Source organism: Arachis ipaensis, chromosome B08 (genome assembly GCF_000816755.2).
Source record: "Arachis ipaensis cultivar K30076 chromosome B08, Araip1.1, whole genome shotgun sequence".
Lineage (NCBI taxonomy): Eukaryota > Viridiplantae > Streptophyta > Magnoliopsida > Fabales > Fabaceae > Arachis > Arachis ipaensis.
This window is the reverse complement of record NC_029792.2, coordinates 81,803,549-81,823,409: the sequence shown is the minus strand read 5'-3', so window position 1 is coordinate 81,823,409 and position 19,861 is coordinate 81,803,549. Positions and strand designations below refer to the sequence as shown.

The 19,861-nt window shown below is 37.2% G+C and overlaps 1 long non-coding RNA gene across 1 annotated transcript; it reads left to right on the top strand.

Annotated features, from left to right (window-relative positions):
* LOC110265580 lies at positions 11,795-13,146 on the top strand. The gene is made up of 3 exons (XR_002351741.1): positions 11,795-11,853; positions 11,955-12,022; positions 12,570-13,146. It is a non-coding gene; the product is annotated as an uncharacterized LOC110265580 (long non-coding RNA).

The window sequence follows — 19,861 nt, the reverse complement described above, 5'->3', positions numbered from 1 at the left end:
AAGTTAGAGTTATTGGAACTCGAATTAATTCTTGAAGAATTCCAATTTTCAATCAACAATGAGTTTGATAACTCAAGAGTCACCAATTATTTAACCAAAGCCAAAAGGGAAAATATCTAAATTAAATTAAAAGCATTCATATAAATAAAGCAAAGCAAAATTAAATCTGAAAATACCTCGAATTGCATTCACAAAAGAAATCAAATCTAACATGGAAATTTATAAATTAAATTAGAAAAATAAATAAAAGAAACATTGAACCTGTGATCGCAAAAGATGAAATAATCATGAACTGAAAAGAATCCTAATTCTAAATCCTAAGAGAGAGGAGAGAACCTCTCTCTCTAAAAACTACATCTAATCCTAAAATTGTGAATTTGAAAGTTTGATATGAATGGATGTATTCCCCCACTTTATAGCCTCTAATCTGTGTGTTCTAGGCTGAAAACTAGGTCAAAAACAGCCCAGAAATCGCTCCCACCGATTTCTGTTACGTTCAGGTCGCGGGAAGGTGACGCGGAGGCGTCGTCCACGCGTTCGCGCGGATTGAAGTTCGCATATGCGATGCGAGCACGTCATTCACGCGTTTGCATCACCTAACTTCGAGGCAGCTATGGCAAATTATATATCAAATAGAAGCCCTTGATGTTAGCTTTCCAACGCAACTGGAACCGCATCATTTGGACCTCAGTAGCTCAAGTTATGACCGTTTGAGTGCAGAGAGGTCAGGCTGGACAGCTTTGCAGTTCCTTCAACTTCTTGTATTCCTTCCACTTTTGCATGCTTCCTTTCCATCCTCTAAGCCATTCCTGCCCTGTAATCCCTGAAAACACTTAACACACATATCAAGGCATCTAATGGTAGTAAGAGAGGATTAATATTAGCAAATATAAGGTCAAAGAAGCATGTTTTCAATCATAGCACAAAATTAGGAAGGAGAATGTAAACTCATGCAAATAGTATGAATAAGTGGGTAAAGAGTTGATAAAATCCACTCAATTAAGCACAAGATAAACCATAAAATAGTGGTTTGTCAACCTCCCCACACTTAAACATTAGCATGTCCACATGCTAAGCTCAAGAAAAGCTATAAAGATGAAGAGGAATGGTAGAATGTATGAAATGCAACCTATGAATGCAACTAAATGCTAAATACTTTTACCTACTTGGTTAAAAGTAAACAAATCCTTCAAGAAGAAGTATGAACTGGATTTCACTAATTCAAATCATGAAAATGAAGTACAAATAGACTTGCAAGAAGAAAATAGCTCATGAAAGCAGGGAACAAGGAATTGAGCATCGAACCCTCACTGGTAGTGTATACACTCTAATCACTCAAGTGTTTAAGGTTCGATTCTCTCAATTCTCTACTAACCTTGCTTTCTAAGGCTTGCTCTTCATCTAACAATCAACAAAAATTTAATGCACAAATACACAAATCAAGAGGTCTTTTAAGGGTTGTAATGGGGTTAGGGTCAAGATAAGATTGTATTTGGTCAAGTGGACTAAAATCTGAATCCTTAATTAACTTAAAATTTTCCCACCTAACTTAAGACAATCCATGTAATCATAATACAACATCTAACTATCCATTAACCATGTTTTCCACATATTCATGCATTCTAATTTTAAGTACAGTACATATGCATTGCTTTCACCACTTACTTTGGGGCATTTTGTCCCCTTTTACTTATTTGCACTTTTTCTCTTCTTTTTCCCTTTTTATTCTTCTTCTTTTTTTTCTTTTTTTTTATATTATATATTTTTTTTCTTTTATTTTTTTCAATGCATATGATTAAATTATTGAATGCATGAACATGTCCTAAACATTTCTTTCACATTTTTAGAAAATTCTAACATACTCAATTGTCAAACCAAATATTTTCAATCCCAATTTTCCCACACTTAATTCATGAGCACTCTTACTAGTCTAAGCTAACCAAGGATTCAAATTAAGGACATTATTGTTTTTCGCTTAGAGTTAATGATGTGATAAAGTAAAGAACAAAGGGGTAAAATAGGCTCAAAATTGGTTTGCAATGGATAATGAAAAGGTTAAGGCCATATGGGTATGTAAGCTAAGTGAAACAAAGGCCTCAATCATATAAGTGCATGTATACATCAAACCATGGAAATATAGAATTAAGCAAGACAAAGATCACAATTTTAGAGAGGAAAATACACACTAAAACAAAATTTTTGGTTGATAAAATGTAACCAATTCAAATAGGCTCAAAATCTCACAGGTTTTGTGTGTTCGAGCTCTAAACCATGTTCAAGTATAATATTTCTTCAAACAAGTGTAACATTAAATTTTATTCAAATTAGTGAAATGCTCTAAAAGGTTTCCTGAAAAGAAAATATTACTTCAACCAAGTGGTAAAATATACAAAAAAATCAAACAAATATGCAATCAAACATGCAAATGCAACAACTAACAAGGAAAATAAACCATTTGTGAAAAATAGGCATCAGAATAGTAGAATGGAATAATCTAGAAAAATGCATAATGCCATATGAGCTTTTTCACAAACACATAGCATGCATGGTAAATAAGCTATTGAAAGTATTAAATTGAACATGCAAGAAACCCTTTTAAAAAGTAATATATAATTGTCAAACAAATCTTGAATAATCCACAAAAATATAAAAAATAATGACCCAAATAAATTTCTAACACCAATGAAAATAATGCAATGAATGAAAGTATGCAAATAAATTAAATGAAATAGAATGAAAGTGGAGAGGGATGAAGAAGAAGAAAGTAAGAAAAGGACAAAGAAAGAATAAGAAAAGATAGAAAAATTAGGATTAGAGAAGAAAAGATAAGAAAATTGGCACTAATCTGGATAGGTTGTGCGACGATGGTGACGCAGTCGCGTGGGTGACGCGGTCGCGTGGTGCGCAATAAGGTTAGGCGACGCGGACGCATGGGTCACGCGATCGCGTGGCCTGATTTGTGCGATTGGCGCGAGGGCAGCCTCGCGGTCGCGCAACTCTTTGTTTAAATCTCTTTTTGCCAAATTTTTGGGTGACGCGGTCGCATCAGGACGCGTAAGCCATGCGACCGCGTGGTAAGGCGTGTGCGATCAGCACCAGTTCAGCACCACTCTCGCACAACTTTCGGTCGTGCACCCTTTCTTACGTCGATTTCCAGGTCACGCGGCCGCGTGGGTGACGCGGTCGCGTGGGAGCCATTTTTCCTACATGTCGCATCGCGTGCGTGCTTCTCTTTTTTTTTTTTTTATGCAGGATGCAAAATGATATGGATGTTATGAGAAATTCCAGGTTCAATAAAATAAAATAAAACTCAAAAACAAACAAAACGAAATAAAATTAAAATTGAGAAAGGAATGATTATACCATGGTGGGTTGTCTCCCACCTAGCACTTTTAGTTAAAGTCCTTAAGTTGGACATTTGATGAGCTTCCTGTTATGGTGACTTATGCTTGAACTCATCTAGGAATCTCCACCAATGTTTGTGATTCCAGTAACCTCCGGGGTCCCAAACTAGACATGTAAAGCCCTTAAGAAGCTTCAAACAGATTCTTAGGCTCCCGGGGTGACAAATGTCAAAGCAGATTCCAGGATCCCAAACCTTGCTTTTACACCCGTCTTCAAGTTGATTATCATGATTCCATCCGGGTGGTTCAGCTTTAGAATTCTCACTGAAGCATCCAAACAACTTCCTAGACCCATTCAATTGAGCTCTACACCAACCTTTGCGTTTAAACTTAAAGCTTCCAACCATAATGAACCTTGCAGGATAATTCTTACCACTGACCATCTTCCTCTTACTTTTTATGCCACAAAGAGCTCTAAGTTGACCATCCGTCTCCAGTAGCCCATATTCATGTGGAATTAGAAAGCTGAGGGATATGAATTTTACCCACTTGAATGTTGTGAAGGATGATAGCAACTTAGGGGGAGGTATTTTTAACGAATTTGCAAGCTCCACATCCTTGTGCTCTTCTCTGACAACTTTCACCTCTTTGCAAACTTCTTTAATTTCAACCTCTTCCTCTTGGTAGTTTTCTTCCAGTTCAATCTCTTCTTCATTGCTCACCAAGGGCATGGGAGGCTGTGCTTCTTCTTCTTTAATCTCCATCTCTTGACCAACCTCTTCCAAGTCTTCAACTATGATATGCCTAGGAGGTTGTACACCCTCCTCAACATCAAATGCAACCATCTTGGAAGGAGGCTCTATGTCTTGACTTTTTCATAGAGGTTCAGCATCTCCTAAGTCTTCAACCACTTCTTCTTCCTCAATGGCGGACGTAGCTTCTTCCAATTGTTTTAATATAAAATCGTGCTGCTCACTGTCCACGGGAGTTTCTAATGTCTTCTTCATGCTACGTTCTTCATTAGATTGCCCACATGAGGCCATGAAGGTTCCTTGAGTGTCCGAATGTCGGGAAGGTAATCGATTTATTGCTTGATCCAGTTGGCGAAGGGTTGCTTGAAGTTTTGCACATGTTTTCGTGAGACGATCCCTTGATTCTTGTTGCACTCGGCTATCATAAGTAGGATCATAGTGCTCTTGGATTGATGGATATGGAGATGGCAAATATTGAGGTGGTGGGTCTTGGGAGTAATTGGGTTGGAATTGGGGTGGTTCTATATATGGTTCATATAGCTCATAAGGTGGTTGGTGTGGTGGATACAGGTTAGAATCATGTGATGATGTCTGGTAGTAGGGGGCTTGTGAGTATGGTGGTCCAGAATTGTGTTGAGGAGGCGGTTCATAATCATATGGTGGGCCTTGTTGGTAACTACAAGGGGGTCCACCATATCTAGTGTCTAGGCATGCATTTTGGAATGGTCGTGGTCCATGGTATCTTGGAGGATGTTGTTGCCGAAAGGGTTGATCAGATCCTCGTGGCTCCTTCCATCTCTGATTATTTTGACCTCGATGCATGTCCCTGTTATAATTTCCATTCCTTGCAACAACATTGGAACCAAACTCAAAGCGAGAGGGGTGAGAACTCATAATAGTAAATAAAAATTAAAAATGAAAATAAAATCAAATTTTAAATTAAAAGGTTATTTAAATTTTGAAATTGAAAATTAAATTTTTGAAATTTGAATTTTGAAATTTTGAAATTTGAATTCTGAAATTTGAATTTTAAATTTTTTGAAATTTGATTTTTTGAAATAAGATAAGATAACTAAATTTTTGAAAAATTTTTGAAATTTTTTTCTTAAAAACTAAATAAAAACCAATAACCTCTTAATTTATGAAAAAAAGCAAAAATAAAAATAAAAATAAAAACAAATAAACAAGTAAAAAGCAAATATTTACAATAACCAATAATAAGGCACAAGTTTGCAATTCCCCGGCAACGGCGCCATTTTGAAAGAACTGTGGATTGATGGTTTAGAAGTTATAGAAAACTCTTGTTGTAAGTATAGTTACTAAACCAAGCAATCAACCTTTCTTACAAAAGTTTTGGTTGTCACAAGTAACAAACCCCTTCTTAAATTGATAACCGAGTATTTAAACCTCGGGTCGTCTTCTCAAGGAATTGCAGGGAGGTGTTCTTATTATTGGTTATGAGTTTGTAAATTGGGAGGTTTTTAATGTATAAGATAAAAAAAGCGAGAATAGTAAATGGCAAGAAAGTAAATTGTATTAAATTAAATAGATAATAATACTCTTGGCAAGGTATGAAAACTGAAAGTCCTATCCTGGTTTTTCTTATCAATTGTAATGGGAATTGGATTTTTCTCCCACTTTGTTAACCTCTAACTATGAAGGTAAGTTAAGTGGATGAATTAATTCTGATTCCTCAAGTCCTAGTCTTTCCTTGGAAAAAGTTAGAGTTATTGGAACTCGAATTAATTCTTGAAGAATTCCAATTTTCAATCAACAATGAGTTTGATAACTCAAGAGTCACCAATTATTTAACCAAAGCCAAAAGGGAAAATATCTAAATTAAATTAAAAGCATTCATATAAATAAAGCAAAGCAAAATTAAATCTGAAAATACCTCGAATTACATTCACAAAAGAAATCAAATCTAACATGGAAGTTTATAAATTAAATTAGAAAAATAAATAAAAGGAACATTGAACCTGTGATCGCAAAAGATGAAATAATCATGAACTGAAAAGAATCCTAATTCTAAATCCTAAGAGAGAGGAGAGAACCTCTCTCTCTAAAAACTACATCTAATCCTAAAATTGTGAATTTGAAAGCTTGATATGAATGGATGCATTCTCCCACTTTATAGCCTCTAATCTGTGTGTTCTGGGCTGAAAACTAGGTCAAAAGCAGCCCAGAAATCGCTCCCACAGATTTTTGTTACGTTCAGGTCGTGGGAAGGTGACGCGGAGGCGTCGTCCACGCGTTCGCGCGGATTGAAGTTCACAGATGCGACGCGGGCGCGTCATTCACGTGTTCGCGTTGCCTAACTTCGAGGCAGCTATGGCAATTATATATCAAATCGAAGCCCCGGACGTTAGCTTTCCAACGCAACTGAAGCCACATCATTTGGACCTTGGTAGCTCAAGTTATGGCCGTTTGAGTGCAGAGAGGTCAAGCTGGACAGCTTTGCAGTTCCTTCAACTTCTTGTATTTCTTCCACTTTTGCATGCTTCCTTTCCATCCTCTAAGCCATTCCTGCCCTGTAATCCCTGAAAACACTTAACACACATATCAAGGCATCTAATGGTAGTAAGAGAGGATTAATATTACAAATATAAGGTCAAAGAAGCATGTTTTCAATCATAGCACAAAATCAGGAAAGAGAATGTAAACTCATGCAAATAGTATGAATAAGTGGGTAAAGAGTTGATAAAATCCACTCAATTGAGCACAAGATAAACCATAAAATAGTGGTTTATCATTGTCCGACCGATCTCCATGGGTAACAATTTCCTTTCAACACCAATTTTTCAATTTTTGTCCTTGTTAGTTAGTTGTTGCATTGCATGATAGGTTGCATGTTAGTTAGAATTTGTACATATTTTATCACTTCCTTTTTATGTTAGGACTACTTGGTTAGGGTGATGATTTCTTTTCCAAGAAACTGTTGTTAGGGCACCTTACCAATTTGAAAAAAAAAATTTCTTGTTGAACTTGCTTGAAGAATTTATTTTGGAACATGGTTTTTGAGCTAAGAACACAAGCATGTGAGTTTTGAGCCCAATTGTGTGGTTACATCATATAACCACTTATTTTCATTCTTGTGTGCATTGTTCTCTTTCTATGATTGTAATCTTTGATTTGTTTGATTCTTTATGTCCATTGTTCCATGTATACATGCATTTATATGACTGAGACCATCATTTCGTTTAGCTCACTTACCCAAATAGCCTACCTTTCATCAACAATTGTTGGCCAATTTTGAGCCTATTGAATCCCTTTTGTTCTTAATTATAGCAAATCACTACCCCTAAGTGAAAAATAATAAATGTCCTTAATTTGGATCTTTGATTAGCTTAGGCTAGTGAGGGTGTGTATCATTTGGGTATGGGAAACTTAGGACATTGGTTGAGGTAAAAGTGTAATTTTTATTTTTGTTAAAAATATTGGGAATTAGGTACATATTCATGCACTATATGTAAAATCATATGCATTTATACATTTGTATATACTTGAAAAAAATGATGATAAAGAAAAAAATAATATAAAAAAAAGAAAAAAAAAAGAGAAAAAGAAATAAAAAGGGGACAAAAATGCCCCAAAGTAAAGTTCAATAAAAAAATCAATGGATATGGAATGTTAATTAAAGAAAATGCATGAGTATGTGAAAAAGTGGGAATCATGGGTAGTTAGGTTGTGTATTAGAATTATATAGGTTGTTACATGTGTTAGGTGAGAGCTTAGGCTAATCAAAGATGCAAATTTCAAGCTTACTTGACCATATGCATCCTTACCTTTACCCTAACCCCATTACAACCTATGAATAAGTCCTCATGATGAATGTATGCATGCATTTAATAATTGTTGATTGTTAGATGAAAAAGAAATCTTGGAAAGCATGATTAGAGGAGAATTGAGTGAATCGATCCTATACACTTGAGCGACTAGAGCGGATACACTTCCGGTGAGGGTTCGATGCTCAATTCTTTGTTCCTGGCTTTCATGAGCTTTCTTCTTACAAGTCTATTTGAACTTTATTTTGATATTCAAATTGGTAGGATTCATGAATCATCATACTACTTAGCCCAATATGTGCATATGTGTTCTTGGGGATTGATTTACTTTTAACCAAGTAGGTAGAATTATTTTGCATTTAGTTGCATGCATGTAGATAGGTTTATATAGTTTATTTGCATTGAATAAATGTTCATACCCTTTTCTTGTCCTTCTTTATTCTTAGCATGAGGACATGCTTGGTTTAAGTGTGGGGAGATTTGATAAACCCTGATTTTGTGGTTTATCTTGTGCTTAATTTGGGGGATTTTATCAACTTTTTCCACATTTATTCAATGAAATAGCATGGTTTTGTAATTCTCCCTTGATTTGTGCTTAAGTGTGAAAACATGCTTTTTAGGCCCTAAAATTGGTGATTTTAATTCACTTTAATTCTATTTGATGCCTTGATGTATTTGTTGAGTGATTTCATGTTCATAAGACAAGAATTGGATGGAAGAAATGAGGAGAAAAGCATGCAAAGTGGGAGAACTCATGAAGAAATGAAGGAACTGTAAAGCTGTCAACCCGACCTCTTTGCACTCAATCGACCATAACATGAGCTACGGAGGTCCAAATGAGACGGTTCCAGTTGCGTTGGAAAGCTAACATCTGGGGCTTTCGAAATGATATACAATTTGCCATATGTTGCTTTGCGTATAGGGGCGCGCACGCGCCATGTACGCGTGCGCGCCGATTGAGCACGTGGTCCACTAAAGTGAAATCGCCCCCAGCGATTTCTGAAGCACTTTGGACCCAACCCAACTCATTTCTAATGCTATTTCATGCATAATTCAAGTTTCGGCAAGGGGGAGCAATTGTTTGTAGCATTAGCATCATGTAGGTTAGTTTCTAGAGAGAGAAGCTCCCTCTTCTCTCTAGAATTAGGTTAGCTTAATCCATCTTAGATCTAGGCATGATTTCTTAATTTCATCTTGTTTCCTTTCCAATTTTTTGTTTCTACTACTCTATTCTTCTTAGTTCTCTTGTTAATTTTACTTTTATTTATCTTTTATGTTCATGGATGCTCTTGTTGGATTTGATTTACTTTTAATGCAATTTAATGTTTGATGTCTCTTTATTGTTGATTTGAGTTGTTGATCTTGTTTCCTTGCAATTTGTAGCTGGTAGATTTTACTATTCTTGCTCATTTACCATGCTTTCCTTTTATGCCTTCCAAGTGTTTGACAAAATGCTTGGTTGGGCTTTAGAGTAGATTTTGAGCATTTTTGGCTTGGAAAGAGTAATTAGGCAATCTTGAGTCATGAAAACCCAACTCATGTTGGTGATCTAGAGTTGTTAGCTAATATTATTTTCATTGACGCTAATTTAATTAGTAACTTTATTAGGACTTTTGGATTGAGATTAGCTAGTCTTATTAGACTTTCTCTCATGGAAGATAATATGATACCTTCTTCCAATGTTGGAGATGACATAATAAGATAAATTCTTGTTTATATTTGTGACATGATTAATTAGTCTTGTTTGACATTCTCCCTATGTGAAGATGACATGATACCTTCTTCCATTTGTTGGAGTTGACTAAATAAGACAAATTAATCATTGTATGACTAGGATAGAAAGCCTATGATCTCAATTCTTGCCATGAATGTCTCTCTTTATTAATTGCTTCCTTTAATTGCTCTCTTTACTTTTCTTGTCATTTACTTTCTTTCCCTCTCACCAATCAAAACCCCCTTACATCCTTCATAGCCAATAATCATACACTTCATTGCAATTCCTTGTGAGACGACCCGGAGTCTAAATACTTCGGTTAATTCTTATTGGGGTTTGTACTTGTGACAACTCAAATTTTTGATGTGGGAATTGTTTGTTGGTTTGGAGCTATGCTTACAACGAAGTTTTTATTTCTAGAAGAGAAATTCTAGACCATCGAGCAAATCTCAATCATCACAGTCCTCACTCAACTCAAACTCTACATCCTTCTGCAGCAAACGGGACAAAGGTAGTGCAACCTTATTGAAGTCCTTGATAAAACGCCGGTAGAAACCTGCATGACCAAGAAAATAATGGGCTTCCCTCATGGAGGAGGGGTAAGGTAAACTAGAAATAACATCTACCTTTGCAGGATCAACAGATATACCAGTATTAGAAACAATATGGCCTAGAACAATACCCTGTTTTACCATAAAATGACATTTTTTAAAATTAAGTACAAGGTTTGAACTAACACATCTTTCTAATACTCTAGCTAAACTATCCAAACAAAGGTCAAATGAATCACCAAAGACACTAAATTCATCCATAAAAACTTTCATATAATGCTCAAGAAGATCTGAGAAGATACTCATCATGCACCTTTGAAACGTAACCGATGCATTACATAAGCCAAAAGGCATTCTCTTATATGCATATGTTCCAAAGGGGCATGTAAAAGTTGTTTTCTCCTGATCTTCTGGAGCAATATGGATTTGAAAATAAGCAGTATAACCATCTAGAAAACAGTAGTGTGATTTACCTAACAAGCGATCAAGTATTTGATCGATGAAGGGTAATGGGTAGTGATCCTTGCGAGTAGCTTGGTCACTACAAGAAAATGGAACATTTGTAACAAAAATTTTGTATCAAATTTAAAATTGTTACGAAAAAAGGATTTTTTGTAATAATAATTGGTGATTGTTACAAAAGAATAATATTTTGTATCAACATTACAAGTTATTACAAAACATGCTAATATTTTGTAACAACCTGATTTTTTTTGTTACAAATTATATTAGTTTTTGTAACAAACTGTTGTTTTGTTATAAAATATTATAATATTTTGTAACAAAGAATAAAGTAGTTGCAAAAATTTGAAATATTTTGTAACAAAATATCTTTTTGTTTCAAAAAATTCAATTGTTTTGTAACAAAAAATTAATTTATCACAAAATTTAACATTGTTTGTAACAAGTTATTTGTTTGTCACAAAATATAAGTATATTTTATAACATCGCATTTCATCCCCTTCAACGTAACAAATTTCAGAAATGGAAAATCAGAGAAAGGAGAGTGATGCAGAGGAGGAGAGATCGAGCAAGAGGACGCCGCTACTGTCGTCGTGGGTCGTTTCCGCCGTCCCCGCCATCGCCCTTGGAGACCGTTCTTGCTGCAACTAAAGCTTCCACTGTCGCCGACGGGTTACTCCCGTCGTAGAGCCTTCAACGTTGCCACTATCCACCTGGAAGGGGATCTCATCGCTATGCTCTGGTGCCACGAAGCCGTCGCGTCTTGCCGCCAAGGGTTTCGTCGCCGTCGTGCCTTGCCTCTATCACCGCTTATCCACCGCCGCTGCTGCCAGGTCCCGTCGCCATCACCGTCACAGGCAAGAAAGGGAGAAAACAAACAGAACGTGAGGGAGAGGAGGAGTTCTCAGCATTGTTGTACGCCCAATTATCGCTGCTGCTTCCAATCCCACCGTTGCTGTTGCGCCGCCGCCTCCGGAGTTCGTCGCCGTCGCCAAGGTCCATCGTCACCAAGGTCCGCCGTAAAGAGTAATGCGAATGGAAAAGAAAACAAGGAAGCTGCTAATGGGGATTTGGGAAAATGGTTTTGTTCTGCCTCTGCCTCTGGGTTCCGCAAGTTGCCAGAGTCCTCAGCTTTGATAGGTAAAGCAAATTTTTTAACTGGTTTCATGTTGCCTTTGGGTTATTTCTGGAGACTGCTCATATTTGATAACATAGAGAATGGAAGCTTAAAGGAGCATCTCAATGGTAAATTTTGAAAGAAATTAGAAGGATTTTAGAGGAGCCTCTCAATAATAATTGGAACTTATTTTAATTATTTATTTATTTCAATGTTTGAATGCTGGTAGATCCCTTGAAGACTCCCTTAAATTGGAGGATGAGGTTGCAGATTGCTAATGAAGTTGTAGTAGCACTGGTAAGCTCTTTAAACAAAAGCTTGTCAAAGAACCAAATTTGCCTAATGTGTTTTGAGGACTATGAAAAGTTAATGTCTCATTGAGTTCACGAATTGCTATTGGATGCGTGACATCCCTGCTAAGCTGTAACTGTTTAGCATTTCTCATTCTTGGCATTTATGATAAAATAAATATTGGAAACTATGTACTTGGTTTCATGGAAGCAAGTGTAAATTAGTTTCTGTATATATATATATATATATTCAATTTTCCTACCTTAAAACATGTTAGTATATAGGAAGATTAAAATTTTGACAGAGTTTCCAACAGTTGCATGTTTCATTCAGTTTGCCAATGAAAAATAAAAGCTTAAATGTGTATCTACAAGATAGTTCTGTATGACTTGGCCTATTTCTGAGTTCTTTCTTTTGACCGATATGATTGTAGAAACATGAATATATGAGGCTGTTTTGTCACTTATATCTGTGACAAATTATTTAACGTTTCACAAAAGTTGTGAAACATGATTCTGATTTTGGGCTTTTGTTGTGTTGATTGTGGCTGCAGAAATACTTGTTTCTTTTTAGTGATCCACCAGCATATCATGTCTCCATCAGCTCAAGCAATATTATGTTAGATGAGAACTTTGCAGCTAAAATAAGGAAACATTTCTTTTCTCACTAGAAATAGCATGTTCTATATTTGATTGACATGCCAGAAGTAAATAAAGCACTTCAATGTTAAAATAGTGTGACACCAGATTTTCTTCTCTAATACAGTTATTAGATTTTGTCCTTCTTACTCCCAGTGCAAACTCTGTCATGATGCCGAATTCAGGAGGTCCTTATCTCTCTACAGAAAACAAACCAGGTTATATACATTAGAGATGTTGAGAGGCTTAGCTTGTTCTACAATCACCAAGATTATACAACTTGATACATAATGCTTCACTGTTTTTGAAAGGAGATGTATGAACATAATGGAGTTTGTAATTTGTAGTTTATATTTTAGAGATTTATAATTCCTTGTTTTTCTTGTCCTATGTATCTATCTAGTTCATGAGGGTTTTTCAATGTGTCTTGTTAGTTTGTACTTTAAAGTTTATATGTTGAAGATTTATAAAACAATCTTAGTTGAATTAAAGATATTTAAACTATCTATGTTATTATATATTATATAAGTGTTGACTTGTTGAGTAAATTAGTTAATATATTAATTAATTAAAAAATTAATATAATTTGGCAAATTATGCGTGTAATTTGTATTAAAATTATAAAATAAATAGTGTTTTGTAACTAAAGAAAGAAATCTTACAAAATCAAGTTATATTTTGTAACAAAATTTTATGATAGGAAAAAATATATTGTCACCAAAAATATTTTGAAGATCAAAATTTGTTATCACTTTTGTAACGACTTTTGGTTTTTTGTATCAGAAAATTTTGTTACAAAATATTACTTTGAATTGTAACAGTTCCATTTTTTGTAACAAAAACTTTTTGTAACGGGACATACTGCAACGGCCCCTTTTTTTGTTACAAAATCCTTTTGTTTCAAAATTTCGATTTTTTGTAACTATTTTTTTGTTACAAATATTGCTTTTTCTTGTAGTGGGTTCAGACGCCTATAGTCAATGCACACCCTCTAGGAATTCTGCACTCTTGTAGCCATGAGTTCCCCATGCTCATTCTTCAATGTTGTGACACCAGACTTCTTCGGAACCACCTGTACTGGGCTAACCCATTCACTATCCGAGATTGGATAAATGATGTCGGCTTCAAGCAGTCGGGTCACTTCCTTCTTCACAGCTTCCAAAATGATGGGGTTCAACCGCCTTTGAGGTTGACGGATAGGCCTTGCTCCTTCCTCTAGAAATATGCGGTGCTCACAGACTTGAGGGCTTATACCTACTATGTCCGCCAAACTCCACCCAATAGCTTTCTTGTGTCTTCTAAGCACATTAAGCAATTACTCCTCTTGTTGGGAAGTAAGTTCTTTGGCAATGATAATCGGGAGCTTTTGATTGTCCTCGAGATAAGCATACTTGAGGTGAGCTGGAAGGGGCTTCAACTCCATTTTCAGCTCATGGCTTGGCACTTGATCATCCAGAACCATTGGAGGTGGCAAGGTGTCTTTAGTATACTCAGAGGGCTTTCCCACACTTGCACCTTACTCCATGTTCTTTTCTTCTACTACCTCTTGGTGAACTTCAGCCACAGTCTCATCAATAATGTCACACTGGAAGATAGAGTGGTCTTCCGGTAGGTGCTTCATAGCTTCATCAAGGTTGAAGCTCACTGCTCTTCCATCTATCTCAAATGAATATGTACCCGAGAAGGCATCTAATTTAAACCGTGAAGCCTTCAAATATGGCCTCCCAAGCAAGATGAATGATGGTCTTTGGTGCATGAAATTGTGATCCCTAGTAATGGCTCTAAAAACTTGGTGCTCTAATCTTAATTCATAATTTGTCACAACTTCGATACAACTGACCAGCAAGTGCACTGGGTCGTCCAAGTAATAAAACCTTACGTGAGTAAGGGTCGATCCCACGGAGATTGTTGGAATGAAGCAAGCTATGGTCATCTTGTAAATCTCAGTCAGGCGGATATCAAATGGTTATGGAGTTTTCGAATAATAATAAGAAATAAACAGAAAATAAATATAGAAATACTTATATAAATCATTGGTGAGAATTTCAGATAAGCGTATAGAGATGCTTTCGTTCCTCTGAACCTCTGCTTTCCTGCAGTCTTCATCCAATCATTCCTACTCCTTTCCATGGCAAGCTTTATATAGGGCATCACCGTTGTCAATGGCTACATCCCATCCTCTCTGTGAAAAAGGTCCAAATGCTCTGTCACGGCACGGCTAATCATCTGGAGGTTCTCGATCATACTGGAATAGGATTCACCCTCCTTTTGCGTCTGTCACTACGCCCAGCACTCACGAGTTTGAAGTTCGTCACAGCCATCCCTTCCCAGATCCTACTCGGAATATCACAGACAAGGTTTAGACTTTCCGGATCTCAGGAATGGCCATCCATGGGTTCTAACTTATACCACGAAGATTCTAATATCTCAGACACGGTCCTCTGTTTTAGATATCTAAGAGATACTCATTCTAGCTTGTTTGCATGTAGAACGGAAGTGTTTGTCAGGCACGCGTTCATAAGTGAGAATGATGATGAGCGTCACATAATCATCACATTCATCATGTTCTTGGGTGCGAATGGATATCTTAGAAGCGGAATAAGTTGAATTGAATATAAAACAGTAGTACTTTGCATTAAATCATGAGGAACAGCAGAGCTCCACACCTTAATCTATGGAGTGCAGAAACTCTACCGTTGAAAAATACATAAGTGAAAGGTTCAGGCATGGCCGAATGGCCAGCCCACAAACGTGATCAAAAGATGAAACTAAAGATCATAAGATCTCCTGATACAATAGTAAAAAGTCCTATTTATACTAAACTAGCTACTAGGGTTTACAGAAGTAAGTAATTGATGCATAAATCCACTTCCGGAGCCCACTTGCTGTGTGCTTGGGCTGAGCTTGAAGTTTACATGTGCAGAGGCTTCTTTTGGAGTTGAACGCCAAGTTGTAACGTGTTTTTGGCGTTCAACTCTGGTTCGTGATGTGTTTCTGGCGTTTAACTCCAGACTGCAGCGTAGAACTGGCGTTCAACGCCCTTTTGCGTCATCTAAACTCGAGCAAAGTTTAGACTATTATATATTTCTGGAAAGCCCTGGATGTCTACTTTCCAACGCAATTGGAAGCGTGCCATTTTAAGTTCTGTAGCTCCAGAAAATCCACTTTGAGTGTAGGGAGGTCAGAATCCAACAGCATCAGCAGTCCTTCTTCAACCTCTGAATCTGATTTTTGCTCAAGTCTCTCAATTTCAGCCAAAAATTACCTGAAATCACAGAAAAACACACAAACTCAGAGTAAAGTCCAGATATGTGAATTTAACATAAAAACTAATAAAAACATCCCTAAAAGTAAGTAGATCCTACTAAAAACATACTAAAAACAATGCCAAAAAGCGTATAAATTATCCGCTCATCACAACACCAAACTTAAATTGTTGCTTGTCCCCAAGCAACTGAAAATCAAATAGGATAAAATGAAGAGAATATACTATAAATTCCAAAATATCAATGAAACATAGCTCCAATCAGATGAGCGGGACTTGTAGTTTTTTGCCTCTTGAATAGTTTTGGCATCTCACTTTATCCATTGAAGTTCAGAATGATTAAGTTTTCACTTGACACCTTCACGCCACAAGCACATGGTTAGGGACAACTTGGTTTAGCCGCTTAGGCCAGGATTTTATTCATTTAGGCCCTCCTATCCACTGATGCTCAAAGCCTTGGGATCCTTTTTATTTACCCTTGCCTTTTGGTTTTAAGGGTTACTGGCTTTTTGCTCTTGTCTCTTGGTTTTAAGAGCTTTTGGCTTTTTCTGCTTGCTTTTTCTTTCTCTTTTTTTCTTTTTTTCTTTTCTTTTGCCATTTTTTTTTCTGCAAGCTTTTGTATTCACTGCTTTTTCTTGCTTCAAGAATCATTTTTATGAATTTTCAGATTATCAAATAACATGTCTCCTTGTCATCATTCTTTCAAGAGCCAACATATTTAACATTCATAAACAACAACTTCAAAAGACATATGCACTGTTCAAGAATTCATTCAGAAAACAAAGAGTATTGTCACCACATCAATATAATTAAACTAAGTTCAAGGATAAATTCGAAACTCATGTACTTCTTGTTCTTTTGAATTGAAAATATTTTTCATTTAAGAGAGGTGATGGATTCATATTCACTACTTTAAGGCATAGACACTTAGATACTAATGATCATGTAATAAAGACACAAACATAGATAAACACTTAACATAAAGAAAACGAAAAATAGAAAATTTGAGAACAAGGAATGAGTCCACCTTAGTGATAGTGGCGTTTTCTTCTTGAGGAACCAATGATGTCCTTGAGCTCTTCTATGTCTCTTCCTTGTCTTTATTGCTCCTCCCTCATAGCTCTTTGATCTTCTCTAATTTCATGGAGGATGATGGAGTGATCTTGATGTTCCACCCTTAATTGTCCCATGTTGGAACTCAATTCTCCTAGGGAGGTGTTGATTTGCTCCCAAAAGTTCTGTGGAGGAAAGTGCATCCCTTGAGCTTCTTCATGCGTCTCTTGAGATCCATGAATAGGCTCTCTTATTTGCTCCATCCTTTTCTTAGTGATGGGCTTGTCCTTATCAATGAGGGTATCTCCCTCTATGTCAATCCCAACTGAATTGCATAGATGGCAAATGAGGTGAGGAAAAGCTAACCTTGCCATAGTGGAGGACTTGTCAGCCACCTTGTAGAGTTCTTGAGGTATAATCTCATGAACTTCCACTTCTTCTCCAATCATGATGCTATGGATCATGATGGCCCAGTCTATAGTAACTTCAGACCGGTTGCTAGTGGGAATGATTGAGCGTTGAATAAACTCCAACCATCCTCTAGCTACAGGCTTAAGGTCCAGTCTTCTCAGTTGAACCGGTTTGCCTTTTGAGTCAATTTTCCATTGAGCTCCTTCCACACATATGTGCATGAGGACTTGGTCCAACCTTTGATAAAAGTTAACTCTCCTTGTGTAGGGGCGTGCGTTCTCTTCCATCATTGGCAAGTTGAACGCCAACATCACATTTTCCAGACTAAAATCTAACTATTTCCCCCGAACCATGCTGAGATGATTCTTTGGGTTCGGGTTCTTACTTTGATCATGGTTCCTAGTAATCTATGCATTAGCATAGAACTCTTGAACCATTAGAATTCTGACTTGTTGGATGGGGTTTGTTAGAACTTCCCAACCTCTTCTATGGATCTCATGTCGGATCTCCGGATACTCATTTTTCTTGAGTTTGAAAGGGACCTCGGGGATCACCTTCTTCTTGGCCACAACATCATAGAAGTGGTCTTGATGGGCTTTGGAGATGAATCTTTCCATCTCCCATGACTCGGAGGTGGAAGCTTTTGTCTTCCCTTTCCTTTTTCTAGAGAATTCTCCGGTTTTAGGTGCCATCAATGGTAATGAAAAAAAAAAAGCTATGCTTTTACCACACCAAACTTAGAATATTGCTTGCCCTCGAGCAAGAGAAGAAAGAAGAGATGAAGGAGAAGAAGAAATGGAGGAGAGCGAGAGAGGTTTGTGTTTCGGCCAAGAAGAGGAAGAGAGGGTTGTGTTGTGTGTAAATGAAGAAGAATGGAGGGGTTTATATAGTGTAGGGAGAGGGGTTAGGTTCGGCCATTTAGGGTGGGTTTGGGTGGGAAAGTGATTTTGAATTTTGAAGGTAGGAGGGGTGTATAATGGTTTTGGAGGTGATTGGTGAAGGGTTCTTGGGAAAGGGTGATATAGGATTATGAGGAGGTAAGGTGAGTGGAGGTATGTGGGGATCCTGTGGTGTCCACAGATCCTGAGGTGTCAAGGAATTGCATCCCTGCACCAATTAGGCATGTAAAATGCCTTTGCATGCAATTCTAGCGTTTAAACGCCGAATCGGTGCTTGTTCTGGGCGTTCAGCGCCCAGATGCAGCATGTTTCTGGCGTTGAACGCCAATTCTATGCTTGTTTCTGGTGTTCAGCGCCAGCTTTCCTCAGTGTGCATTCCTGGCGTCTGAATGCCAGGATGCTGCTTGTTTTGGGCGTTCAACGCCAGATCCATGCTCTGTTCTGGCGTTGAACGCCAGCCAGATGCTCCTTACTAGCGTTTAAACGCCAGTAAGCCCTTCCTCTAGCGTGTGATTTTTCTTCTGCTATTTTTGATTCTGTTTTTGATTTTTCTATTTATTTTGTGACTCCACATGATCATGAACCTAATAAAACATGAAAGAACAATAAAATAAAAATAAAATTAGATAAATAAAAATTGGGTTGCCTCCCAACAAGCGCTTCTTTAATGTCAATAGCTTGATAGTGGGCTCTCATGGAGCCACACAGGTGATCAGGTCAATTTTATAGACTTCCAACACCAAACATAGAGTTTGGATATGGGAGTTCAACACCAAACTTAGAGTTTGACTGTGGGGACTTTAGTTGACTCTGTACTGAGAGAAGCTTACTGTGCCTCTTTTCCATGTTTACAGAAGGATGACCTTGAGTTTTAAACATAAGGGAGTCCTCATTCAATTGAAGGACTAGTTCACCTCTGTCTACATCAATCACAGCTCTTGCTGTAGCTAGGAAGGGTCTTCCAAGAATAATGGATTCATCCTCATCCTTTCCAGTATCTAGGATTATGAAATCATCAGGGATGTAAAGGCCTTCAACCTTTTCTAACACGTCCTCTACTTGTCCATAAGCCTCTTTTCTTGAGTTGTCTGCCATCTCTAATGAGATTCTGGCAGCTTGCACCTTAAAGATTTCCAGTTTCTCCATTACAGAGAGTGGCATGAGGTTTATTCCTGACCCAAGGTCACATAGAGCCATCTCAAAGGTTATGGTGCCTATGGTACAAGGTATTAGGAACTTTCCAGGATCCTATTTCTTCTGAGGCAATCTCAGTTGATCCAATGCATTTAGTTCATTGGTGAACAGGGGAGGTTCATCTCCCCAAGTCTCACTACCAAATAAATTGGCATTCAGCTTCATGATTGCACCAAGGAACTTGGCAACTTGCTCTTCAGTAACATCCTCATTCTCTTCAGAAGAAGAATACTCATCAGAGCTCATGAAGGGCGTAAGGAGGTTTAATGGAATCTCTATGGTCTCTAGATGAGCCTCAGAGCCCTTTGGTTCCTCAAAGGGAAACTCCTTGTTGATCACTGGACGTCCTAGGAGGTCTTCCTCCTTGGGATTCACATCCTCCCCT